This window comes from Ambystoma mexicanum, chromosome 14 (genome assembly GCF_040938575.1).
Source record: "Ambystoma mexicanum isolate Mex_15411 chromosome 14, UKY_AmexF1_1, whole genome shotgun sequence".
NCBI lineage: Eukaryota > Metazoa > Chordata > Amphibia > Caudata > Ambystomatidae > Ambystoma > Ambystoma mexicanum.
In genome coordinates, this window is record NC_090940.1 from 209187507 (window position 1) to 209203380 (window position 15874).

The following is a 15874-nucleotide window of genomic DNA, read 5'->3' on the forward strand; positions in this document are numbered from 1 at the left end:
TCACCTTGAGTTCCTGGAAGGCTTTTTCTGCTTCTTCTGTCCAGTGAAACTTGTTATTCCATTTCCTTAGTAATGATGTGATGGGATGCACTATTTGTGAGAACCCCGGGATGAATCGGCGTTAGAAGTTTGCGAAACCCAACATGCTCTGGACTCCCTTGAATGAATTTGGTGATGGCCAGTTTAGGATAGCATCTACTTTGTGTCCATCCATTCGAATTACATTTGGGGTGAGAACAAAGCCAAGGAATTCCACCGCAGAGACATGAAATTAGCACTTTTCGAGTTTGGCATAGAGCTGGTGTTGGCAGAGTTTTGCTAGTAAAGATCGAACATGCTTGACGTAGTCCTGCTTTGATGGGGAATATACCAAGATATCGTCAATATATACTAGGGCACAGAAATCAATTAATTCCCTTAAGAGATCATTCATGAAGTATTGAAATGCAGCAGCAGCGTTGCAAAGGCCAAAGGGCATTACTTGATATTCCTACAACCATACTTGGTACGAAAGGCGATTTTCCATTCGTCACCCCCAAATAAACGGCACTCTGCCAGCCCAGAAACACCTGCAGGGTCAGGCGGGGCTCAGACATGAATGGTTGGGGGAGTTGTGCTTACTGTGGACTTTGTTGGGAAAAGGTGGAAGCAGGTTTTGGACACAGAGCAGTCGCTGCACCTTTGGAACTATTTTCACAAAATTGTTTGCAGTGTTAGGAATTTATTATGTTGTGAAAATAAATCGGCTGCCTTTTTATGCCAAAAAGAAGACATGTCTCATTCTGCACCTTACTGGTGGGATAGGAAAGGGGCAGAGAGGAATGAGCAAGGATGATGTATGTTGGCCTAAGAATGGACAAATGCCCAGGTTATACACACGCGGGACGCCGCGAGACACCGATCAGGGAACTAACCGTTGTCTGCATAAGTGAGTAGTAACCCCTAACACTGGGAGGTTTAAAGTTATCAATGATAGTTATTTTCGAGATATATTTGAGAAACAACAGGGTGGTTAATCATTACTTTGTGTTTCATTTTTAAATTCTTTCTGTTGAAGGCACACACATCTCCAGTTGTGAAAATTGTTGAGGCTACTGCATCCAATATCTTTTTTAAAAACCACATGGAAATACAACTTTACAAGGGTATGTCTAAAAAGACATTCTTTGTGAAGCCTTAACTGAGAGAAGGATATGCAGATGTATTTACAATATATACGTTTTCTTTTTCTGGGGACACAGGTAATTTAAATCGAGTGTGGGACAAATCACCAGTAGAAATGACCATTTAAGTAAAGGGGTCAAAAGGAAATCCTTAAGGTTGGTTCCGATTCTCTCTTATTTTTTGAGATTAGTACCTGATTGTACGGGTGAAGGTGGTGTGTGCACTTCCTTTGGACTTGATCACAAAGATATGTTAGCACACACAACAGACCACCAGGGTCAAAGTCTTAGAAGCACTTCTCTCTCTTGACCCGCACCCTGCAAGGTTGCATGTTTGGCAGGTTGACAATCCCAAGGGGACACTCCACGTCAAGAGTTCACAACTCAGTGATTTATTCGGCAAGTTTTTTATCAAGTGAGATAAAATTGCTTTAATGAACAAGGTATTTTATAGCCATTTCTCATTCTTCAAATGTGAAGAATAGATTAATTCCACTTTATTCTGTGCTCTGACTGTTGTCTGCTTTTGCTTTCCCCCATTCCCTCTCCCACACACACCCTCTCACACTTCCATATCTCTTCTTCTTTATTTTTATCTCTTTTTTTATTTTTATTTTCAATGTTTGGGTGATGTTTATTCGACTAAACCACAAGGTTATCGCACCATGCATATGTACACACCATGTGATTTGAATGGGCAAAACATGTTTTCTACACATGTGGCTGGATACATTGGAATACAATTTGCGATGTAGTACCGCGTCTCGCCTGGGGCATTTCCCAGAGCATAACCCTGGGCTCCCCTACCCAGTTGATCCTCCCTCTCTCGTCTACACTCATGGTTGGGATCTGAGAGCGCCAGCCCTCTCCAGGCCACCTGAAAAAGGGACCCCCGAGGTTTACTCGGGAGAATACCCTCAGGTTTCTCACATATACACTATTACCTAAACGTTGGTACTCATTTATTGACCTCAGAATGATGAAAGGCTGAGTGGGCCTTGCTGGGATTCATACCAGCGACCTGCAGATCACACATAACCCGAAGCAGTGAGCTCTTAACCAGCTCAGCTATCTTACCAGATAAAAGGAAACTGTGTGACAATGTTATTCTGTGCTTACTGTAAAGCCTTTTCATCCTTCAGTACTTATCTTCTATTCTCTATCAAACATAGACATATTCCCATTACAGAATCATCTCATATGTTGTGCCATTGTTTTAGGAAAGTGCTTATGGTTAGTCACTGCAAAGAAGGCGAAGCCAAAATTACAGTCTATAGAGGTTGCTATAGCAGCTTTAGAAATGGATAGGATCTGAAAATAGCTCGGTGCAGCACACACAATATGGCAGGCACTCATTCGACATATGCACAGCAGGGGCTTTTCAGTCTATTCTTTTTGTAAAATTGCCCCAAGTATGCACTGTGCATTTAGTTGGATTTTCCAGCCAGGCCAGAAAAAAAGCAGTGGCAAAGCCAACAGCTTTGGCTTTTGTATAGGCATGGGTAAGGCATGTGCCAGGCACTAGCATAACGGTGCTATCTGGCCCTGAGATGGCAACACTTAGAAAGTTTGGTGATTACCTGGGCATATGATAGCAGCAAAACGTGTTGAATGTTAGTGCTTGTTTTTAATGGGACTTCAGTGCAATGAAATCGAGTGATTGAGGGCACACTTGGTTAAGAGATTTTTAATACACCAGTAGTACCTTTACTATTGCAATTAAGCCATTCATTCTCAACAGGATACATAGAATAAAAAATGTCATGCCAAGGCTTCATGTTTCAGCTTGATGGAACTAGTTCCGAGAGAATGCAGGAGGATGTGTTTTGGGAGGCACGGGTAGTTGAGGGATTGGCCGTTCTAAGTTAAAAGATCTTTTTATAAAGATCTTTTCACTAAAAGATCGATTTAGGACAGCTCTGTGACTGCACAGAGCGGTCTTTCTAAATCAAACGTTTCAGCCCCTGACGCACACAAGTGCGTACAGTGGCTGACAGGCTCTGTGGGACCTGGAAGCGGAGGGCGAGGAGAACGGGTAAGTGTGAAGGTGACGAACGGAGAGCGCAGCAAGTGGAGGAGGCACCCCGATAACCGGGGCAGGGGCCTTCCTCCTGGACGCTCTCTCGCCCCTCCCCCCCCCAGGGGCAGGGGAGAGGGCGGCAAAGGAGCCAGAGGAGAGGGCGACAAGAGCCCGGGAAAGCCCGCGAAGGGCAACAAAGGGAGGAGGCGGGGCTTGGGACATAAAAGCGGCGGGCGCCCGGCGCAGGGGCACTTGCAGCTCTTCCAGCAGCTGGGCGCCCGCCAAAAGTGGAGGACTTCGTTTTCGGTTGCTTTTTCTGAGTCTGTGATCCCGCGATGCTGTGGCTGCAGGAGTGCTTTTTTCGACCCAGAAAGACGAAGAGTGGCGATGTTGGGGCGATTTCCAGTGAAGGAGTGGAATGGTGTTCCAGCAAGGAGATTTCCAGTGAAGGAGTGGATGGTGTTCCAGCTAGGAGTATGCGTCGGGTAAGGAGCGGGGTGGATATAGCGCCATATATGCGCTGTTGTCGCTTCAGAAGTAGCTGGGTGCGCTCTCCGTATTAATAGGAGAGTAAGGGAACGGGTCGGCGATCGAGGTTAGGTGGGTTGCTGCAGGGGTTTAAGTTTTAGCGCTTTTGAAGCGGCGGCGGGCGCATATGGGGTTAATTCCGTGACGATCGGTCTCCTCAGTTCATAACCCCTGTGCTACTGAGATAAATCGAAAAAGTGTTCCTGTGTTCAGAGGAAAAGGGCTGGAATTTTAGAAACGTTTGGCAATGGGAACATACACTCGAGAAGAAACGCGTCGTAAAGTATCTGTTCCAAGTGGCACAGCGAGTAGAACGCTCGCTTTGACATCGGTGCAGAGTCTGCTAACGCAGGTTCGAATCCCGGCGGGGCCAAACTCAGCCTTTCATCCTTCCGAGGTCGATAAATGAGCACCACACACCATGGGTAATAATAAGAAGTAGCGCGATATACGTGCCAAATTATTGTTTTCTTCGCGGGCACATAGAGCAGAAGCAGGCTGCCCTCATTACTCGAGTTACCCGTTGTTATGTTTCCAGGTGCAGCGTCAGCGGTTTGGATGGCCTCTTTATTAGGTGGGTCCTAGTGGGGTCGTGTGGCGGCGAGCCCGATTGATTTTTTGTGCTGCAACACAGCAAACCTAAATGTTACTCGGGCTTGGTTTTGGGTCATGACATCTCCGCCCTGGGTCTACGTCACTCCGGGGTGTCTGTCCCCTCGGGGTACGCGCTCGTATTAAACGACAATAAGGGAGCTGGTCGGCGGTCGATCTTATGGGAATTGCCGCAGGGGTTTAAGGTTTTAGGTGCTTTTGATGCAGGGTGTCCAGTCCAACAGCTTAGTCGGGCGAAGCTGCGTTAGGGCAATCGTTGTGGAACTAAGTAGGAGTATACAACTAAGGAATAATTGTGGGAGTAGTGGTCCGATTTCGCACATTAATAAGCGCTGCAGCAGAACTTGCGGAGTAAATTACATATGGCATCTTAGGGGTCGGACGTGGGTACCGATCTAATGCCCACCCAGGTGACACATTTTAGGAAAGTTGGAGTTGCGAGCTGAGGTTGTCCGCAACACGCAGATCAGGCGGGTGGTTTCTGATAACACAGCACTGGGTGGGTTGTCACACACGAGTGGTCCCGGTGGCCTAATGGATAAGAAACTGTTCTCCTAAACCGGCGGTGGTTCGGGGCAATTTGGTTTTAAGGCGGCATTCTTACTTTATAAGGAGGAGGATAGCTCAAGGGGTAACATGCTCACCTTGGGAGCATGACGGTACAAAGCACTCCAGGTTCGTTCCGCGCATAGAAGCCCCTGGGTATTAAACACGGTATGAGTAACCTAACATAGTTCATACACAATTATTAAGAGGTTCTAGAAAGGCGGGCATGAATTCTTCCATTGCGGTTGTGCGGGCAGTAGTAGTTGTGGTCAACTGGTTTAGTATTGCAGGCACGGAAGGGGGCGTCACGAAAGTGACAATGCGTAGAAGCTACTATGGTGTGTTACTTCACTGTGCGCCTAGCAGTTTTGACCAGTTACTGTACGATAGTCGTTAAATTGCACAATTTACGACACATGTTACTGTCAAACGCCTCCTTGGGAACTATTTAAACTGTCGGTACGAAAAGGAAAGATCTGACGTTTGCAACGGCGGGACAAGCAGATACGACTCTTCCCAAGGGATGGGGGAGGCCTCTGGGCAGGGACTACAAAAGGGCACTATAAACAGTATTGAATGACGCCTTACATTATGTGTGGGAGCGCCACGAGGCAGGTAGCACCCAGTTGCGCTGCAAGGATTATGGCATGCCTCTTTCCAACGTTAGGGGGTGCATCACGAGGCAGCGGGGACAAAATGTTGTTATTAAGCATTATGACTGGACTCTGGTGTCGGGTGTCGGAGCACCACGAGGCAAGATGGTAGGATTGAGTTGCATGATGGTGCGACATGGGCACAAATGTGGGCTAAGAAGTATAGCAGGGACGTAATAGCAAAGTGCGGGGGAATTTTATGATAGGCCAGTTGTAACGCACCGGTACGCTAGTGTTTTTAAGGCGCGATTTTGCGTTTAGGGGTGGCCTCTCCCCCCATGTTTCTGTAGCTCAGGGGATCAACAAAGATATTGGGGTAGTAATATAACTGGTCAGTTCGCTACTTACAGCGGTATAAGCAGGTGTGATGTGCATTTGGGACGAAACAGGGCGAGCTTTTCACTTACGAGGGTTCGCTTAGGGTCAATGGGCAATGCACAGTATGGTATAGGCGCAGTGTTCGCTGGTATGGTTGGAGGCCGTGATTGCATAAGGAACGGATAACCCCTAAGGTTGGTGTGGCAATGTTGTGCCTTTACAAGTGAGGTCCAGGTACGGGCACAGCTTTAAAGAACTGCTGCAATACTTGCGGGCTGAAATGAAATGGGGTCAGTGGCCGTGTTTAGGGGTTGCGTTTAAGGTTTTGAGCCCATTTTGGTGCATTATGGGAATGGTAGTTGGGCACAGGATTGGTATCAGATTGGCTTTTATTCGGTAAATTAATTTATGCCAGACGCAGTCATGCCCCTGGCCGGGGTTTAGTGCCCTGTATACCTGCAAGACTAAGTCCCAGAATGCGTTTAGGCATTTGCCATGTGCATTTCTAAGTAAGGCGGATTGCATGCAGCTGCTACGCATTGGTCAAGGTGCTCTCTATTGTTTTGGAAATGGAAAAATGGCGGCTTTGCAGTGAAGACATTTTCTTTCCTTACACAGGCATGGGATTGGTTTTTCCAAAAAACAAAAGTAATCAGAGTTGGTTTCCAGTAATGTCCACACGAATAATAGGGAATACTTGCTACGAATAGGGATTTTCTGACCATTGATGTTAGTAGGTGCAAACATGGTGTAAGTGCATGGCCACGGGATATGGTTGCCCGTGGTATTACTGTACATTGTTGGTAACAGGTGTACGCACAAGGCCATGGAATATTGGGGTATTTACTAGCCATCGATGGTAGCAGGTGCAAGAAGGGTGCAGGGCCAGGGGATTGTGCCTGGCGTATCCCTTAGGCGTATACACAGCCCACAACTGTTGGGTTTGAGAGATGGGTGCGGGTATATCTCCTGGGTTGATCGGCTTGGCTTTACGGCAGGGGGGCATATGGCCAGGCAATTGGGGGGACAGCCCCGGGTACTGTTGCGTGGGGGGGGGGCACTGCTGCGCGTAGTGAGTCACTGGTCCCTCCCGCGGGAGGTGAATAGTTAAGTACACTTGCCATAGCACAGCAACGTGCGGAACTCGCGTGTCTGGATTTTTATGCAACATCCAAGAAAAATGTTAGGGTGCATCTGGACCGAGTAAAGGTTTCTTAAAGTGGGTTTCTACGTCTTTAGGGCAGGATAGCGTGCCACGGGACTTAACATTCTTTTAAGAGGCACAATTACTGAAAGATTAGCGGAAACATGGCGGGTGGATAATAAAATTATGGCTAATAGTATAGGTTGTATGGATACAAATAAGCCCCACTTCTGGATAACGAGACTACAAATACCAGAATGCAATTCGGCAGAAGGCTGTAGCATGGCCTGAAGTGTTTAGACATGGGAGTACTTAGTAGTTATGAGGAAGGTCGAGGGATAATAGGCTGGTTGGTTTTCAGGAGCCACTCGAAAGGGTTTTCCGGGAGGCATTCCTTGGGGGAGATGATCCATACGGACAGGTAGCGATTGCACCAACCAAGATTTCCCTGAGATGACAGGGTGGTCAATTATTCACTCAGCTGACAAAGGCATTTATGTATGAGGGAACGTACCTATCCACGAGGCAATGCTTTTGGGACACAGCCTTCAAGTGTCCACAGTATGCCTCATGTCTGCATTGGGTGGATAACAAATTGTTTTCTGTTCAAATACAGGCAGGGGTGTCTGGTGTGGCAACGAGGGTTCCGCTTCCTCGAACAAATGGTGTTCTCTCAGCCCAAAAACATCTGCGGGGGCAAGGTGGTATCAGGCACGGAGGGTTGAGAGAGTCGTGTCTACGAAGGAGATGGTTGGACAAGGCAAGGAACGGAGTCGGACCAGCCCCCCTGGGGAGCCTGAAAGAACAGGGGCGTCTGGTGGTGGCAACGAGGGCTCCTCTTCCTCGAGCAAATGGCACCCTCTCAGCCCTAAAACATCTGCAGGGGCAAGGTGGTATCAGGCACGGAGGGTGCAGGGAATTGTGTCCACGAAGGAGATGGTTGGGCAAGGAACGGAGTCGGACCGGCGCCTCTTGGGAGCCTAAAACGGCAGGGGCGTCTGGTGGGGGCAGCGAGGGCTCCGCTTCCTCGAGAAAATTGCGCTCTCCCAGTCCAAAACACCTGCAGGGGCAGGTGGGTATCAGGCATGGAGGGTTGAGAGAGCGGTGTCTACAAAGGAGGTGGTTGGACTATGCAAGAAACGGAGTCGGGCCAGAGCCTCTTGGGAGCCTAAAACGGCAGGGGCGTCTGGTGGTGGCAACGAGGGCTCCGCTTCTTCGAACAAATGGCTCTCTCTCAGCCCAGAATCACCTGCAGGGGCAGGGGGATAGCAGGCACGGAGGGTTGAGAGAGTTGGGGCTACCAAGGGATGGTTTGAGGAAAGGGGAGGCAGTTGGCCTCAAAGCGGTGGTCAAACCGAGAGCCGGTTGTGCAAGAGCAGGTCAAGGTATGACGGAAAGAGGGAGGGGACTGAAGTATCCCTAGATCAGGCACAACGGGCAAAGGTGAAATCCCTGGTCAAAGGAGGATAGACGGAGTTGCACCGGGCAGCAAGGTGTACTCAGAACTGCTAGAACTACAAAATAGGAAAAGGGGGAGCCACGGTGGGCGGTAACCCACCTTTGGCGTGGCGGGTTGTGGCAACCTATGATAAGACAAAGACTCCGAATGAGCCATTGCTAAACCGGAAGGGGCTTCGCCCATTCTAGACAGTGCCTCCTGGGAGCCTAAACGGCGGGGGTGTCTGGCGGTAGCAATTGGGGCTCAACTTCCCCCCAACAAACGGCGCTCCCCCAGTCCGCAAAAGACCTGCAGGGGCAGGCGATTTCTCAGACTCGAAGGCCTTGGGGGAGTTGTGCCTGCAAACAATATGGAGGTAAAGGGGGAAGCAGGACGAGGAGCAGTCGCCACACCTTTTGGAACTAATTTTTAATACCTGTTTACAGTGGTTATGTATATGTAAAAATAAATCTGCGGCCTTGTTATGCCAAATCAAAGGAAATGTCTCATGCAGCACCTTACTGGAGGGGAAACGAAAGGGGCTGACAAAATGGGTAATGTTGGATACAACGGCATAGCTATTGGACAAATGCCCAGGTTATGTGGGTGCTTGTGTGTTGGTGTGTGTGTTGTGTGTATGTGTTGTGGTTTGGGCGGGGGTTGGGGGCGGTGGGCTGGGGGAGGGGGCTGGGGCTGGGGCTGCAATCCCATGAGAGAGGGTGGGGCGGGGGTCTGGTGCGAGGAGGAACAATGGGGGGGGGGGTTCAGCGGCAAAACTCCCCGAACATTACAAAAACTGTATTTTGAAGGTCTCCAGCGAAGAAAGACCTTTACAATGCTGGTTTTATAATCAGTGCTTTAAGTGGGCCGGGGCTTGCCGGGGCCGGGCCCCGGCAGTCTCCAGAAAGTGGGGCTGAGCCGGGGCCCAGCCGGGGCCCCCCGTCCCACACAACATTGGCGGGATGCATTATCCAGCCGCGGCCGCAGCCGCGACGGGAGATGCGCCTGTCATTATGTCAGCCAAGCTGACAGAAGTGCCAGCCAGCCAGAGCAACGCTGAGGCTGGCAGCACTTCTGTCAGTTAGTGTAACTCCCTCTGATGACCCCTCATCAGGGTCATCAGAGGAAGTTACTGTCCCTTTGTTTTCCCTCCCCAGGTCACTGACCCCCACGGGCTCCGTGATCTAATATGCAGATTAAATCACGGAGCCCGCGGGTTCAGAGAGGGTGAAAGACGCCTCGGGCTCAGTGATCTATGTGCTCTGAGCAGATAGATCACAGAGCCCGAGGTGCCTTTCTCCGTCGGCAAAGCTTTATAAAAGATGCCTTGAACTGTGTACGTTTCAAGCCATCTTTTATAAAGGTAGAAATATTTCTATGTTTATAAAAGACGGCTTGAAACGTGCACAATTCAAGGCATCTTTTATAAAGCTTTGTCGACGGACAAAGCCACCTTGCGGTTTGTTTTGTCCGTCATCAACGCTTTATAAAAGATGCCTTGAATTGTTTACGTGTCAAGCCATCTTTTAGAAACATAGAAACATTTTACAAATATCTATGTTTATAAAAGGTGGCTTGAAAAGTACACAAACCATAGTAAGGTAAGCACACAAGTGTGCGTAACTTACTATGGTTTGTGCACTTTTCAAGCCACCTTTTATAAACATAGAAATATGTAACATTGCTATGTTTATAAAATATGGCTTGAAAAGTACACACACCATAGTAGTACGCATACAAACATATAAATGCTCACATACATTTATATATTTGTTTGTGCACCTTACTATGATTTGTGCACTTTTAGGCCACGCCCACAATGAAAACCACGCCCCCAAACGAGGGCCCCCCCTCAATTTCTTACCCCACTTAAAGCACTGTTTATAATCAAAAGAAAATCGGGCATTTTAAATCAGTCTTTTTCTCTTGAGACCTTCAAAAGGAGGTCTTTTCACATAGAACCAGATTGGCATGTCGATCGGCACTGAATTGGTGGTAAATAGCCAAACAATACCTCCAACCCCACATGTCTTCTCTCGCCTATCTGTACTCTAAAGCAATAGTGTTCCCTTAAAAGTGGCCCTTAATCACCACATACCAGCCAAAACTAATAAAAACAGATCCTATAAATGCTGCCATAAACACAGCCTTCCTGCATGTGACCATCCCTTGCCAAGCTAAAGTGCTTCAATCAGTGGCTGCCCAGCACTCCACCTGGTTGAACAACATTCCCTTCCGGCTGAATGAAAAATTGTTATCCGAGCCAAAACTCACCCTCATGGAGGTCTGTGAAGGGCTGTTCCCTACCACGCACCAGGGTCTGACATGCAGATACACAAAGGGGCCACTTACACTTGCCCTCCTCCTCTTCACTCAAACATCAGGTCCGCAAATAGTTTTTTTGCATTCGAAGCTCACCCCTCATTTGTACCACCAGATAACACTTCCAAACAGACGCAATCGTTGGCTCCCATGAGGGTTCCAGCTCCTTTTCACTGACCACCGCAGGACATTTCTCAACATTGCAGTCATGTCTCACCTTCACTATAGCAACAGTATCGACGCAAGATTCCCGGTGAAAGTCACCCTCAAACTGGAGCAAGTCTAGAACTTGTGCCTTGACTAAGTGCTGAAGCAATGAAATCCCACCCCCTGGGCCAGTACGCCTGTCCACTGACTGCCAGTGAAGCACTCTCTTAGCTTTAAAGTACTATGCATGAGATGTTAAGCCTGCAATGGGCAACCCTTCTAAAGTGCCTCCCACACGACAAGCCAACCTGACACCTTATTGGGTGTCGACAAAGCTGCTGGGCACTGACCAGTAAGCATGCAAATGTTTCGGTGGCCGAATCCTGCACTTTCAAGGCTCATTCCTCTGGAATTCTAGCCTTCCGCTGCTGACTCAAACCTATAAAAGCAGGCACCCTAAACGCACATGATTTCCAATAGACCAAAATAATGGACGCACCCCATTAGGGAATGAGACTATGGGCATCATTATATGTTTGCCGGTCCGGTAACAACAGTACCGGTAAGCTTGCTGGTACCGTTGTTACCTGACCGGTAAACTATAAGTTCTGCTTGCGGGTGCCTTCCCGCCCGCCAGGTCTTACCTTGCGGGCATACTGGCACCCGCGAGCATAGCATGTCAGATGCACCGGCACCATTCACAAATGGTGCCGGTGCACCCGACCTCCCCATTCCCATTGAGCCCTATGGAGCTCAAATGGGAATGGGGAGCATTTTTATACGGCGCCCGCGAATGGGCCAATACTGGGCCTGGAGGGCCGTAATGACCCGGTAATTGTCCATTCACGGGTGCCGGAAGAAATCACAAGTTTGGCGGCATCCTGCTGGTTTTACCGGCAATGCTACTGCCAAACTTGTAATGAAGCCCCATGAGATTAATTGCAAGGAGAAACAAAACTTTATATAAAGTAAAAATTGCAAGCAAAGAACTCTGCTGCCCGAGAGCGCTCTGCCAAACAATACATGGGGAGCACATTAAATGGACATACAGTGTCTTTGATGACGTTACAAATAAGGTGCAAATTCTAGCATCGGATTGGGGGGAGGCCTATGGCACAGTTGATACTACAAGGGAGGCAGGATGGTAATTGGTCATCGCTCCCAGTCGCTACTGGCACACGTGGGTCTGCTGGGCTCATCTCTGCAGTGTGAAGGTCAGGTCAGGTGTGCAGTATAACTCTCTAGCTAAACTAAACAACAGGAAGTGATAATACGAAAATAAAGACACGTGAATACAGTTGGTTAGGTCGAATGAGCTAATGTATTGGCATTCCAACCTTTTCACTCGAGATTCTCTTTGATACTTTTATCCAAGAACCAAGGTGCCCAACCCAGAGGATTTACCGGCCATCTGCCTCGCTTGAATTCTCCTGATATAGGTAGACATGTGTTGCTGTTGGGAGGATATACTGCAGTTTTAGGATTAGGCCTGCGGTGGGTCTTCTGGAATGGCCAACATGAGGTGGTCTGTTGGGTCTCAGCATGAAAGGGGGTGAAGGGCTGGTGGGACTTGGCCTGGCAGATGTTAAAAAGGGCATAGGTAGTTTAGTGGAGATGGATGGGCACTTGTGTTCGAGGCGGGCTATGATCTCATGCTCTGCAGAGAGCATAATCTTGGGAATGAGGCAGGACAATTGCAACAATAAAGGATTGGACCTCTGTGAGAACAAGGCTTGCACAGAGCTGGTGAGGCAGGGAGGTGGTGGGGGTTTGGGCTCTTTATGCTATGTGAGGCGCTGGGATGGGGAGAGCTGAGTTTTGCAGGGGGATGATTTCTGGGCCTAGTAAAAAGATGGCGTCTGCTCTAATACAAAATGCCCTTCATTAGTAGATTGTGGGTTAGGTGTTAAAGGTACATTTCTATGTTACATCATGTGATCAGATACCGTGGTGGTGGGGGCCTCTCCCCCCTTTGGCTTACATGTGGTTTGGATACAGTGGGAATGGTGAGGGGGTGGTATTGGACCACCTCCTCCCCAACACCTAATAGACTGAAGGTCTGGCAAGCACTAAAGACATACCCGTTCCCTTAAGTCTACAGGCTCCTAAAGTCTATAGTCCTGCTCAGATAATTAACCCTCCCCTCTGACATCCTGCCCTTCCCCGTCCAAGGCCCAACACACTTTACCCCTATAAACCTGCAAATTGAAATTGAAGGGGATCAGATGGAAAATAACATGCTTTATGAAGCCCTAATCAAAATTAAGATTAAATATAAAAACAAATGACGCAAAGTGTCATACACCACAATGCCTTCCATAGCATGTCTGTGCTCGTGATGGCAGACACGATTTCAGGATCCATCGATAGTCGGTGCCTAGAGAATCACAAGATCAAACATAAATGACGGACTATGAACTGATGACCAATGATTGCCTAGCTAACTGCTGTGCCACCATTCCATGCCACTCCCTCCACTTGTATATTTTAATGCTCTGATTACTTACCAGTAATCTTCATTACTCCTAGTCCTACTCTTTCTCGTCACAGTACTGACTTCATGAGGCCCCCCGCCTCCGACACAGGACCTTCTTCTATTTATTTTGTTAAGCATAACTCCTCCCCTTAACCCACAGCATCCAGTTTAACATATCCAAGCCGGAGCATGGGACCCCCCCCCACAGGGAGGAAGAGGAGGGTCGTCAGTACTGTGACGAGAAAGAGTAGGACTAGGAGTAATGAAGAGTACCAGTAAGTAATCAGAGCATTACCTCTACGTCGACTCTTCCTCGTCCCAATGCCTACTTCCTGAGGTATACCATAGCAGCAACAGGGAGGGGTCCCAATGAGACACAGAGGGCCTCATTACGACCCAGGCGGACTTCGCGGTGCTAAATGCACCGCGAAGCATGGCGGAAAGCCGCCGATAGCGCCATGGGGGTTGGCGGATTTACCGCCCCATTCCGACCTCGGCGGAGCGGTAAATCCCCAATCCCCATTCTGCCCTTCCCCATTCCCATTTTTGCCCCATAGGGTATAATGGGAGTGGGGAAGGAGTTAATTACGCCACCGTAAAATACGGTGGCGTAATTAACAACGAGGTCCCGTAGCGCCATGGTTTTCTCCGGCTGGTAAAACCAGGCGGAGAAAACCTCCATGGCGCTACGGGAACTCGTAGTATGGCGGAGAGGTACGCCATGCACTACGCTGGCGTAATACCCTCTCCGCCAGGGTCCTAATGAGGCCCAGAGACAGAAAGTGCAACAACAAAAAAGCACACCATTAATGACTCCAAAATCACATCCCAACAGACAAAACACCAACCCCGAACGAACCATCCTCGGAGTGGGAGACGTTTAACCGATAGTGGTTGAAAAGGTGCTCTGATCCGCCCAGGTGGCAGTGTGCAAATCTCCTGTAAAGAAATCCCCTGAGCATCTGCCCAGGAAGCAGCCAAAGGTAAGTGCCTGATTCTCGGTAGTGGCTAGTTTGTGATGTGGGACTCTGGAAGCTTATGCACACCCAGGATTACTTGCGTTAGGGGCTTAAAATTTGCCTGGTTAATGTTTGACTGTTTTTAAATTGCAGAGTAAGAAGAAAAACTTGCTATTTTAAAAACGGGCTGTCAACCGCCTCATAGATTCAGGGGGCGTATGCTAGTACAAAGCAAGATCAGTGTATCACTCGCTAGAATCCATTTTGTTGCCGGCAAATGAGGTTTTTAACTAAAAGATTCTGCGGATTGGACAACAGTTACAAAATAGTTTCTCTCCTGTGGCTTTTTTTCAGACAGTGGACGGCCTGTAATTGACAGTCCTAGAAGAACACTGTACCAAGACAGTACATCAGCCGCACATTCACCAAAGGGCAGTTTTTTCACTGCGCACAAGGTAAATAAATTGGGGGGATATGAGGTTTAACCATTTCTAGAGTAATAGTAACTTTTCCAGCCTTTTGAAAACACCTGTCTAGCTCCACGCCTGCAACTATGCAAGGTTTGCGAGCAACCCAGTCTCAAGACGAATGGCCCATTCTAACGGTTCCCTCAATTTTGATAAATTCATTTATAGGAGTTCGTGGAAGATAATAAATACCTTCCTACCGAATCTCTCCATCTGCTGGATATTTTCCTCCTTCGGGGGACTGACTGCACAAGGGAACTCAGGTAATTCATTTAACCATGAGTTCACCCTAACACCTTGAAAGTGTCTTTAAGAATACAGGCGAATTGCTGATTCTTTTCCTTTTGGCTTTATCAACAGTTATATCCTGAGAACAATGTTTGAAGCTTCAATTAAAGAAGATCCTGAATTAGTTTTGGAAAAGCTCTAATATTATAATGACCACTCTTGACGAAAGTCCCATTGCCATAGAGAGGACTGAAACATGTTGAGTTGTTAAATCTAGGAGTTGTACCAGATTGTACAGAATTATTTAGAGACCCTGAGAGATCTGAACCTCACACTAAAGGACAAAACCTTGAGGTTTCACTAATAATTGATGTATTTTTACATTTTTCTTCTCTATTTTTAGAATTGTGTTATGTCATTGTTGTATTTGTATATGCTCTTAGAGTTTTTTTGTTGTTTTTTATGAATAAATACGTAATTGCCTACTCAATTTATGAGATTTCTACCTCCAAATCTTGATAATAAATACATAGTTTTTTACAATTGACCTGCAGTATTTTTTGAAAGGACAACTGTTGATAAAGTCTGTTTTTCTACCTTCCATTTATATTTGATGTCTCATTCTGCACCTTACTGGTGGGAGAGGAAAGGGGCAGAGAAGAATGAGCAAGTATGATGTATGTTGGCCTAAGAATGGACAAAATGGACAACTCTCTCCAATTGGACGAGTGACGGACCTCCTCCGGAGCCCACAACCCCTGGTCCGAGAGGACACCCAACGTGGCACCCCAAGGCCTGCCGCTGGCGTCTGTAGTAAGAGTGGTCAAAGGGGGCTGGACCAGTGGCACCCCTG

The 15874-nt window shown here is 47.9% G+C and overlaps 1 long non-coding RNA gene across 1 annotated transcript in view; it reads left to right on the forward strand.

Moving 5' to 3' along the window:
* The window catches only part of LOC138527275 (uncharacterized), a 53863-nt gene extending 38394 nt beyond the window's left edge, over positions 1-15469 (forward strand). The window contains exons 3-5 of the long non-coding RNA XR_011283847.1: positions 14681-14781; positions 14962-15056; positions 15154-15469. This is a non-coding gene — a long non-coding RNA (uncharacterized lncRNA). The remainder of the gene's footprint in view (positions 1-14680; positions 14782-14961; positions 15057-15153) is intronic.
* The last annotated feature ends 405 nt before the right edge of the window (positions 15470-15874 follow it).